General features: G+C 41.5%; 1 protein-coding gene across 17 annotated transcripts in view; it reads right to left on the reverse strand.

The window, feature by feature from the left end:
* LOC110520061 (bromodomain adjacent to zinc finger domain protein 2B) overlaps window positions 1-10,602 on the reverse strand; it is a 98,634-nt gene extending 88,032 nt beyond the window's left edge. For 10 of the 17 annotated variants that reach the window (XM_090229685.1, XM_090229683.1, XM_021597065.3 and 7 more), the window contains exon 1: window positions 10,259-10,602. The gene's annotated coding sequence lies outside the window, so the exon portion shown is untranslated. The remainder of the gene's footprint in view (window positions 1-10,258) is intronic. The other 7 variants (XM_090229682.1, XM_090229681.1, XM_090229679.1 and 4 more) reach the window with 3 other exon arrangements.
* Between the last annotated feature and the right edge of the window lie 311 nt (window positions 10,603-10,913).

Here is a 10,913-nt window from a genome sequence, read left to right on the forward strand (position 1 = left end):
ACTAGTGTTCATACAACAGACTATTATAGCAGCACAAACAATTGACTGTCAGCAATAGATCCAACGTCAATGTAAGCGATCACGTCAACGTTATGACAACGATCATCATTAAAAAAGACAGCCTATAAAATCAACAATGTACTGAATGAGGTCTTTATAAATCAGACTACTCATTTTGTTTTCGTCATAGAGGAGATGAACATAAATGGTTTCTATTCTATTTGTTCAGCGCTCCAGGAGTGGAGTCTAAAACTCAAGACAGGCTACAGATGAAGCAAGCAAGTATGGGCACAGATTCCTAGGCCTGGCCTACCTATGATTTATCTGAACACCAGCCTGTAACATACAAACTCAAAAGTCATTCTCCTGCTGCACTTGATTAGGCCTAACTTGCTTTTTGGACAATCCTCTCTAGGAACTGTTCTCAGTGAGCACTGTTTACTGAGCGAGGCAAACAGGATGCTGTTAAAAACTACACTTGTGTCATTTCAGCTCAGGAGGCCATTTGCTCTCAGTCATCGTAATCTTGCTACGACTGCTGCTGCTGGCCATGCCATTTCCCTATCCTAGCAAATGCTTTGCTCAAAATGGCTTCAAGCCAATTACTGGTATCTAAGGAGTGTCTCCATCTTTATTCACTCAAAGGATGGGTATCAATTACACACTAATTAGAAAGACACGCCTCCTCCTGCTACAGCTTAGTAACAAATCCATCCTGATTCACCCGGTGTTGATAGAAGACAGAGTATTTTCTCCTCCTGTTTAGCATAACCTAAAACTACCAGTACTTTAACAGGATCTTAGGTTACACACTATATAGCCTAACCTGGTAATAAAGTTTTGACTAGCTGTAAACTCGGTGAAGATGATAGTTGATAACCCGTATGTTGTCCCTCTACGGTGAGGTTTATGGAGATTAAAAGCAGATGAAGAAGAAAACGTTGGCAAAAGCACATGTTAAACTCATGTTGTCCTATGGTCTACGGAGGAAGAAAATGTAGGCTAACGAATTGGATCAAGGCCTGGGTCTAAGCTGTCCAAGATCCCCCATACATGGCATTGAATTGTTGGTTAAGGGCTTGTAATTAAGTATTTCACGGTAAGGTCTAAACCTGTTGTATTTGCCGCATGTGACAAATACAATTTGATCGGTTTCAATGTTGGTTAAGAAAATCAATATAAATAGCCTACAGGCCAACACTGAGGCACATTGGAAAAGGTTTAGCCTACATACAACAGCATGGGCTGACTAAAGAACGCCTCATCACAGAGTAACAAGTGGACACAGATTCTACGGCCCAGCCAGCAACAGATCTAAACCACTCATTACACTGTGTAGCATGATCAAACCAGCAGGGCTGTACAGCTGTAATGGTTTCCAAATGCTGCAACAACAAACAAAATCATTTCTCACAGTGTCACCTGGACAAACCCTTCCCTGCCATGCTGGCTCTGGTCTAAAACATGACCGGAGAGAGAACATGAGATCTTATTATCTTTTGAGACAGAATCAGAGGAAATAGACCCAAATGATAACCGGTTTGGATCCTTGGTTGTGTGGCGTTCCCAGGGCAGCAACAGGATTCAAATCCACTTGAGGAACGCTGAGATGTTCTGACAAGAGGTAGTGAGTGCCGTTGCATCCCCAAGCGCCGAAAATGGTAGGGCAGAGAGAAATAAGTTGCTTCCTAAAAAATGCCGGTGCGCCTGCCTGTATGTTAAATTAGCTCTAAATATTTGGATTACACCGGGGAGCTCTCCCAGAGGATTTGCCATAGCCTGGAGGAGCCGTTTCTATCTCCACACAACTCACACATCAATAACAACCTCTGCAAAGTGCAATTAATACACTATTTAGCCCTCCCCACAACAGACAGGCTCTTCCTGCAACTCCATCTGTGCCATTTTGTGGTTTGAACAACAGCAGAGGGCGAGCAGGAGATGGATAGTATCTCTTTTCTCTGATGTTTCATCCAGCGCTGGGAGCGTAAAAGGTCACTCCCGGCCTCAAATAAAAGGTATTTTCCCAGTAGTTCCTTTTGAACTGCTTGGGCTGAACCTTCTTCTCATGTTACGAATAGCCGTCTTTCCGTGGCATCACTTAAAGAAGAGAGACAATAGCATGAAACTTACCTTGAGAGACAGCTCAACAACAGTAATGAGTAATAAAAAAAAACAGCTATGTTCCAGGTTTCCTTTTCCCATCCTCTCCACACAGCTGTGATGGATTACAGAGTTTCAGCGTTTATTAGGGAGTTCAGCGGAAAACCGTTTTGTCTGTCAAACTAACAGTGTCTTAACGTCTTCAGGTCATTTTCCAACCGCAAACATGTAGGTCTATCGCCATACCTGGTCACAACTTGTAACACTTTCCTTTCCTGACAACTTAATCTTGTGTCTTCACCTGATGATGCAGCACTAGCAGAAATGAGGAATAGCCTAATAATCCCGCCTACTGTAGTGTAGTAGGCCCACATGTCGTGAGACATCTCCATGCTCATTCAAATAATTCCTGATAATCCACTCCTTCCACACACTGGGGATCATTTTAAACCATTCAGCTAAAACAGGTTCCTGCAGTTGGTGCCATGATCCAATAAAGCCGTTTAGGCTACTAACTAAATAAACTGAACAAGTATTGTTAACATGGAAAAGTGTCCGGAAGAGTTGTAATGGAGGCTAAATGGGAATGGAGCAGCATCGTTCTAAATGCACAAATGTCATTCGTCTTTCCTACAATCATGTGGAGTGGCAGGGTCCTTTTCCCTCCTTCCCCCTCCTGCATCTTGGGAGACATTAAGCAGAGCTTGAATCAACAAAGAAGAATGTATCCAATGTTGGTTTCTACTGACCCACATTCACAACTGTTTTTCCCTTTTCCTTGTAATTTCATGCAGTGTTCGATAAATGTAATATTTAAAGCTGCAATATGTAACTTTTTGGGAGACCTGACTAAATACACATAGAAATGTGAGTTATAGATCTGTCACTCATTGAAAGCAAGTCTAAGAAGCAGTAGATCTGTTCTATGTACGCTATTTCTATGCTTCCCGTTCTTAAGTTTCATTTTTGAGTCTTTTAATTTCAGTTCTGCACACCAGCTTCAAACAGATGAAAACACTACATTTTGGGGTATAGAAAAAATATTTCACAGCAGTTTAGATGGTACAATGATTCTCTAGACTAGAAATGCTTGTTTTGTCACAAACTGAAATTTGCCATTTTAGAAACCAGGAAATGGCGGAGTGATTTCCGCACAGTTTATCTTTAAAACCGTGGCTGCAGCAGACCTGCTAGCACAGCTAAAATGGCAAGCCTTTGTGGCAGTAGTGACCGATTTTAAATGCATGAAGATCAATAAATAAAATGGGGCACTGCTGAAACACAATCTTGGTGTGTGAGTGGAATGGGTTATAACAGCCAGTGAACGTCTTCACTCATACTGCAACCAGCTGTCTTGAATTATGAATACATACGTAGCATTGAGAGGCTAGATAAGGATCATATCACCTCCACCTTACCCGACACCCTAGACCCACTGCAGTTTGCATACCGCCCCAATAGATCCATGGATGATGCAATCGCCATCGCACTGCCCTATCCCATCTGGACAAGAGGAATAACTATCTAAGAATGCTGTTCATTGACTACAGCTCAGCCTTCTACACCATAGTACCCTCCAAGCTCATCATTAAGCTTGGGGCCCTGGGTCTGAAACCCACCCGGTGCAACTGGGTCCTGGACTTCCTGATGTGCTGCCCCTAGGTGGTGAAGGTAGGAAACAACACCTCCACTACGCTGATCCTCAACACAGGGGCCCCAACACAGGGGCCCCACAAGGGTGCGTGCTCAGACCCCTCCTGTACTCCTTGTTCACCCATGAACGCCTCCAACTCAATCATTGAGTTTGCAGACGACACAACAGCGGTAGGGCTGAATACCAACAACGAGACAGCCAACAGGGAGGTGGTGAGAGCCCTGGCGGAATGGTGCCAGAAAAATAACCTCTCTCTCAACAAAATGAAGGTGCTGATTGTGGACTTCAGGAGACAGAGGGAGCAAGCCCCCACCCACAGGGCCGAGAAGGTGAAAAGCTTCAAGTTCATCGGCGTACACATTACTGACAATGTGAAATGGTTCACCCAAACAGACAGTGTGGTGAAGGCGGCGCAACAGCGCCTCTTCAACCTCAGGAGGCTGAAGAAATTCAGCTTGGCCCCTAAGACCCTCACAAACTTTTACAGATCACCATTGAGAGCATCCTGTCGAGCTGTATCACTGCCTGGTATGACAACTGCGCCGTCCGCAACCGCAGGGCTCTCCAAAGGGTGGTGCGGTCTGCCCATGCATCACCGGGGGCACACTGCCTGCCCTCCAGGACATCTACAGCACCCAATGTCACAGGGAGGCCAAAAAGCTTATCAAGGACCTCAGCCATCCGAGCCACGACCTGTTCACCCCACTATCTTCCAGAAGGCGAGGTCAGTACAGGTGCATCAAAGCTGGGACCGAGACTGAAAAACAGCTTCCACCTCAAAGCCATCAGACTGTTAAATAGCCATCACTACCCTGCCTCCACTCAATACCCTGCTCTGAACATAGTCACTGTCACTAGTCGGCTACCACCCGGTTCCTCAACCCTGCACCTTAGAGGCTGCTGCCCTATGTACATAGACATGGAACACTGGCCACTTTAATAATACATACCGTTTTACTAATTTCATATGTATTCTAAACCAGGCCATCCTATTCAACTATTGCTGTACATATACTTTTCTATCCTACGTACTCTACATTCTATTCACCAAATCCCAGAGCCCTCTCTGGCCTCCAAAATACCAGCAGTTTAAATGTGTACTACAGTACATGCAATTTCAGCTAACGATGCAAATAGCAGTAAGCAGCCAAACAAAACGGGCCTAACTATTGGCATTTCAAACATGGAGCTCATTATCACAGCAGGGAACTTCAATCATTGGAGCATCCCTGCTTCAGCTAAGACATGACAACCATCTCCAGGAGCGGAAAAATAAACCAGAAGGGAAAATGTGTAATCTCCCAGTCCCTGACATATTCCTAATAAATGACCCTGCCTAATGTTTCTCCGGATCAGCCAATCAGAATGCGTCAACCCTGACCTACAAAAGGACTCACATCAAGCCTTAATAAAATAAAATAATTTATGAAAACAAAAAGAGAGGACATTGAATTATACAGTATTAACCTCCATGGTTTGCATACAAAGACAACCTTAGATTTATTTATGCCTGTGTTAACAGCCTCGCCATGCTGTTCTTTACAGTGAACCGGCTGCCAATTTGATGAACCTCTCAGCCCTCAGCAGGAGTTCAGCGTCTTTGATTAATGAGTGCAAGCTTGTGAAAAAGGGTACGAACAGGAGGGACAGGGGAAAGAAATGGTGTGAAAACGCACAATTGCCAGTCCTCCATCAGGACGGCTGCCATAATTACTGATGGGTTTAGTTCATCCTTTGAGGAGAGCCAAAACACACTTGGGCCCCTTTCACATCCCACCAAAAGATAGAAAAGAGGCTGCCCCCCCCCCCCCCCAGCCTTGTTAATAGCCTCACACTCAAGATGGCAATGGTGACTATTCACAGAGAGAAGCTACTAAATCACAACAACCTAATTTAGCCTAATACGGCTAGAGATTGCTTTATTAACTCAGGTAAGCAAAATAAAACATTTACCCACGTTTGTGACAAACTCTTTAATCTTGACCGTTCGGAAGACCAAGTTGGAAAAAATTAAAACCTTAGCTGTGTTCGATAACTCATACTAACCGTGACGTGAATGGAGTATATAGTATGCTTATTGGTCATAGTTAGTATGCCAAAATGTTCCCGGATGTCGTACTAAATTCAACAAAACACGAAGTACATGACACCATTTCCATACTTTTCGGGCCCCTAATGCAATTCTTCAGAAAATGGGCATGGCTTCACAACATTTTCACATTGAAAGAAAATGGCGGAAAATATGCAGCCGAAGTCCGATGAGACCGGATACAAATTAATTGACAAACTAATGACAAATGTTAAGAAAATGTTGAGCAATTTAATAAAGTATCTACTTTTCAAATAAGTTACACGTTATGTTAGCGTAGCTAACAAATTGTCAGCTATCTTTATGAACCGCGTAGCATTACAGCAGTATGTACCGGTATGTTAGCTAGTTACCTAACGTAAGTTGGATACTAATACATCAAACGTGCCAGGCAGTATATTAACTATCTGCTATCTAACCAACGTTTATTGACTACACTAACTGAAAAGGTTGCTAGATCGAACCCTTGAGCTGCCAAGGTAAAACTCTGCCGTTCTGCCCCAGAACAACCCACTGTTCCTAGGCCGTCATTGTAAATACAAATGTTCTTAACTGACTTGCCTAGTTAAATAAAAGGTAAAAATAAATATTAAAATTCTTAGCTAAGTGGTATAGTTATTGTGCGTTTCAATGGACATTGTTAATTCTGGCTATCTACTCCGATTTCAGAGCACTCTCGTGCACCGTTGAATATGGCCGGTGTCAGTAAACGTCAGTAAAAGAAAGAATCTAAAATTGTTGCCAGCAGCACAGTTACAGTCACCAACATGCTGGATAACATGAAAACAGCCTAACCAGCTCTGCTAAGGCAAGTAAAATGGTCAGAGTGGAGGTGTTCACTCATTTGTGTCTGGAAGTAGCTAGCCAACGTTAGCCAGTTAGCTTGGGGGCTTGACTGCCGTTGAACAATTAGATCAACCATGGCGTGCTCTTCGGCCAGAGCGTCTAGTGTTCGCTCTAAACGCTCCAAGAGCGAAACTCTCTGAATTTACAAATGCCCAGAGCGCACTCTGGCACTGCAGATTGAATTTACAAACACACCTGAAATCGTAAAATGTTTAGCTAGTCATTTGTTTTGCTAACAAGCTAGCATAGCAACAGCATCAACTTCCAGTAGACAGGCGAAGCTCTAGTACGCTCAACTGAAATTATATAGTTTGTTTACAGTATAGTAAAATGAACTGATAGTATGTACTCATTAAGTATGTAGTATACAGTATGTTTGTATGAGTATTCGAACCCAGATCTTCAGTTTTATCTTGGAAATTCAGATTGAATCTTATTTTTTGGGTAGATTAAGTCAGCCTAATATTGTCATCAGTATTAGGACATCTAATATGTAAACAAGCATTTCGCTACACTCGCATTAAACATCTGCTAACCATGTGTATGTGACAAATAAAATTTGATTTGATTTTTACCCTAAACAAATTCTGAATGTTTTACATTCTGGTACAGGCTATATTGTGCTGTTTAGTCTGCTTGAGCCTAGCCTAAGTTAAAAACCTCATATATGCAAATTAGTCTACCAGTTACACTAACTAACCTTTTGAAGCTAAATCATGAATGTACTTATGTGTTGTGCATAATAGCATACTTTTACAATAAGCTACATATTACACTCCATGCAAGGAATAGGCTAGACTGTACCCAAGTGGATGAATAGCTGGAAATAATGATTGAGCTGAAAATAAACTGTATTAATCACACCATTGGGCACTTAGCATTTAAAAGTGCTGTTTCAAGCAATTTAGCAACCGTGAGCTACTGATGAGATTTTCCATCCTTGAAGGACCCTACGATATTCCAAACATTCAAATGCTCCACTGCTGTTTTTCTTAATGCTAAAGCTCACATCCGGAGCCGGTGATTTGTTGCGATGCATTATTGTTCCCTCGTTCTGAGACTGTTTTCGAGAACATGAGCTCGGAATAAATATGAGGCAAATTCAGTGACCTTCCAGCGTTGTATCTGGTTATTGGTTGATTCATTGGCAGTTACTGGAGGCATGAATAACACATCAAGGCTGTAATCTGATTTATTTTGCTTCCTTGGCTGGAATGGCTGCTTGAGCCATTTAAAATTATGGACCTTAAGGGGAATAATGTTTGCCGTTTCACTTAGACTGTGAGCAATAGTTAATTGACTATCAATTAACTATTTACAAAGGCCAATCAATTCCGCTGTAGAACCAGTGGAAAAAGCAGAGCAGTGTCAAAGGAAAAACCGATGTAACATGTGGAATCAATGGTCCTAACAAACAATCATGTTCTGAATGCAGTCTAGTTGAAATGATACTAAAACATTCAAAAACGCATGACAAGGACTGCGGCTTGTTGTATTTAACACTTGTTTTCTCAGGTTATACATCACCTATGCCTATTCTTCATTTTCTTAGGGAACGAGCAGAATATTTTATTTTCCTCACAGAGCAAGCGGTAAAGCTTCCTAGGACACCAATGTTCGCTTTGTAGCATCTACAGGTGAAACATTCTGGAGTGTTAAAGGAGACCTGGGTATGGCCAAAATGTCAACTTTAATTATTGCTCACTTATGCTTTTAGATACAAATGTCAAATATATGTCAACAATATGTATTAACCCATCATTGATTTCCACTGTTGATTACCTACTAGCATGTCAACAAAATTATGCAGATGTCAAGTCGATGCATCATAGGGAAGTGGAAGGCATTCCCATAAGAGAAAAACCACACATCAGGATATTTGGCTAAACATTTGCTCCTTTACATTTAAGCTATGCAGTGAATATCCAAACAAAGAAATGGGAGGTGGGGCAATTAGCACTTAGAGCAGAGGCATTCTGCTCTCAGAAGAACACAATTTTGGGGGTAGGCAGCATTCAAAGAATTCCCTGAATGAACCACAGATTGGCAGCGCCAAAGACCAGTATAGCCTAGTGCTGGTACAATATCAGGTTCATTTTCGGACAGTGGCGTGAATAAGACAAAATGTTATGAGTGACATACAGAACAATATGCTGTATATGATGTCTGGACTGCTCATACATTTGTAGCGCATTAGCCTGCCTAGGAAATCTATTCAATCAAATGGCATACGTTCTGAAAGTAACAACCCTTTACACACACAACCTTTACACACACACACACATCACATTAAAGATTCTGAATTTTAACTGATACGTTTTCCTTCCCTTAATATTGAAAATGAAAATCCGTCCAATAAGTCAAACATTGAGAATACTCAACCCCACCACCTGTCACCCTTCAAAATGACAAGCCATTTTAGGCCAGTGTGCCTTTGCATTGTTTAAACCTTCTCTTCATGAAAAAAAACATACTTAGACACATGAAACCAATAGCCTCAGTCATTTAGAAAGTTAGACAGAATGAAATGTTATCACAACTTCAGTTGACGTCATGTATCGTCCTCGTGAAACATTTGATCACTTTTGGTGTCTAATTAATAAGCATTCCGGATCTTTGAAATGAAAAGAGTGGGTGGATTAAATTGCCCAAGATGGCGAGTGGCTTGTTGTTTAGAGGGCAGACAAATGGTGCACGTTGTAATAAACAAAGGGATACATTTAATAAACTCTGCTGGGCTGCAGTTGCTTGTCTTTATACGAAGCCATACAAAAAGATAAGAGGTAAGGAAGGAGCTTCGGACCCAAGCAGTGGACTGGCTGACACGGATGGGATTTCCACGAACACCTCCAAACATATTGTCCGAACATTAGATACAACACAAATAAGCAACAGCGAAATAATGTAATATGTGACTTAAATTAGGTTTACTCAATGAAGAGCAGACTTTGGCATCTTCAGCTCAATACACACTGAAAATACCTTTTCTCAGCATTCGCACTCTTTCCACATAACTTGCCTGCAACATCGTTTAAAACATTTCAAATATACACTTCTTAGTGATTATAAAACCTAGCCGACACCAAATGCATTTATCTGTGACAGACATTCAATGATAGCTTGTTTTACTCCGCGTTTACATTTTTTTTTAAAAAAGGTCAGTCAAGCCGCACCAGCGACGGACACAAAGACGAGATTCGCTAGCTAACCAGCAAGCTGACACTGACAGTCACCTACTCAGTCTACGCCGTAAAAAAGTGATAGAAATATACGTGAATCTCGCCATTAAGTTAGCAACTAGTTAAAGTAACAAAAACCCGAGTGCTGGTATTGTCGATACATTTACAAGTTATCATTCTTGACAAGTTTGTAGCAACCTGCTCCACTCAGGATAGGTTACATGATAAAGGGCAAGCTGCTGGACAGCGTCGATAGAACTAGGTGCTAGCAAGCTAGCCAGAAATCGAGCTAACAAGCGTTGAAATCTCTAGCGAAATTGCAAACTGAACGTCGTTATGAACGATAACGTAAGCTAACTTCCCACTACAAAACATAAGAAAACTCACCTAATTTCCGTCACTTTACGTATCCTCCTTCGCGTCAGTTACTATGTAAGAATAGCGTTATGTTCCCCCAGATTTGCGTTGTTTGCGGACAGTGCCAGGAGATTATAAAGAACGAAATTGGGCTGTAATTGAGTGTGTGTGTTAGTTAGGCTACTACTATACGGCAGATTGAAGGAGACTCTTCTCAAGGTTTGTTCAGCTTCACTTCAAGGCACAAAAGTGACGTCAGCTAAAAGCTCCAACAATGCAAACTTTTGTCTGATTAATTAACTTAATTCATTGCTAGAAATGACTGTAAACAGATACCAGACTATGCATCTGGCAGGTATTGTTTTATTCAACCTGGAAGCAATCTATGATTGATATTGCATTTCAACAAAATGCTGAATTCAGGAGTCTGGGGGGAAAAAGCAAATAAATCAAGTGAGCAACACATCACATGTAGGCTAAATAAACTGGTTTGGGGGTAATTGTGGTAAACTAATAAAGGTATATGCTGAGGATGAATGTGGAATGCAGTGGTGGGAAAACTGGGAAAATATATGGATGGCAGTTTATATACACTGATTATGTATTTGATTATGTATTTGTACATTAGATCATTGCAATTATGTAACAAAATGCATAAATAATCAAACAATACGTGAAAAGATTA

Source organism: Oncorhynchus mykiss, chromosome 3 (assembly GCF_057628025.1).
Source record: "Oncorhynchus mykiss isolate SJ-2025 chromosome 3, ASM5762802v1, whole genome shotgun sequence".
In the NCBI taxonomy this organism is placed as follows: domain Eukaryota; kingdom Metazoa; phylum Chordata; class Actinopteri; order Salmoniformes; family Salmonidae; genus Oncorhynchus; species Oncorhynchus mykiss.